The sequence below is a fragment of the Otolemur garnettii genome, unplaced genomic scaffold (assembly GCF_000181295.1).
Source record: "Otolemur garnettii isolate 467f Iridium unplaced genomic scaffold, OtoGar3 scaffold00043, whole genome shotgun sequence".
Classification (NCBI taxonomy): Eukaryota; Metazoa; Chordata; class Mammalia; order Primates; family Galagidae; genus Otolemur; species Otolemur garnettii.
In genome coordinates this window covers 10,268,733-10,269,744 of record NW_003852438.1, presented here as the reverse complement: position 1 = coordinate 10,269,744, position 1,012 = coordinate 10,268,733, and positions in this window count along the sequence as shown.

The following is a 1,012-nucleotide window of genomic DNA, read 5'->3' as shown; positions in this document are numbered from 1 at the left end:
AGGGAGGGAGGGAGGGAGGGAGGGAAGAAAGAAAAAAAAGAAAGAGAAAATAAGCAGAACCCTTTTCTCTCAGCACTCACAAAAATTAATTCAAGATGAAAGAAAGACTTAGATGTAAAGCATGAAATCGTAAGAATTCTAGAAGAAAAGATAGGGAAAATTTTTCTAGACATTGGTTGAGGCAAAGAATTTATGATTAAATCACAATGGCAATTATAGCAACAACAAAAATAAATAAATAAGCTTGGTTTAACAAAGAAGCTTCAGGGAGGGGCACAGTGGCTCATTCCTGTAGTACTAGCACTCTGGGATTGCTTGAGTTGGAGACTAGCCTGAGCAAGAGCAAGACCCTGTCTCTTAGCCAGCACTGTGGTGGGCACCTGTAGTCCCAGCTACTTGGGAGGCTGAAGCAAGAGAATCACTTGAGCCCAAGAGTTTGAGGTTGCTATGAGCTGTGATGCTATAGCACTCTACAGAGGGTGACAAAATGAGACTCTATCCAAAAAAGAAAAAAAAAAAAGGAGATGCTTCTGCACAGCTTAGAAAATAATCAACAGAACAAACAATCTACAGAATAGGAAAAAAATATTCATAAACTACACATGTGACAAAGGGCTAATATCCAGAATCTACAGAGAGCTCAAAGAAATTAGCAAGAAAAAAAACCCCAACCCCATTAAGAAGTGGGCAAAAGACATGAACAGAAGTTTTCCTAAAGAAGACAGACAAATGGTCAACAAAAATATGTAAAAATGATCAACATCACTAATCATCAGGGAAATGCAAATTAAAATCTCAATGAGATATCACTTTACTTCTATTGGAATGGCTTTGATTAAAAAGTCTTAGGGGTACAGGTGAATCTTTCTAAGAGTAGAATGTGAACGTTTTAAAGCAATAACTGAGAAAATGACATGAAGGCTGTGTTGAGCAGTTTGATGGAAGTATTTCAGATTGCATGTGAAAACCCCACACTGTACCCCAGAAGTGCATTAATGTACATAGTTACCAT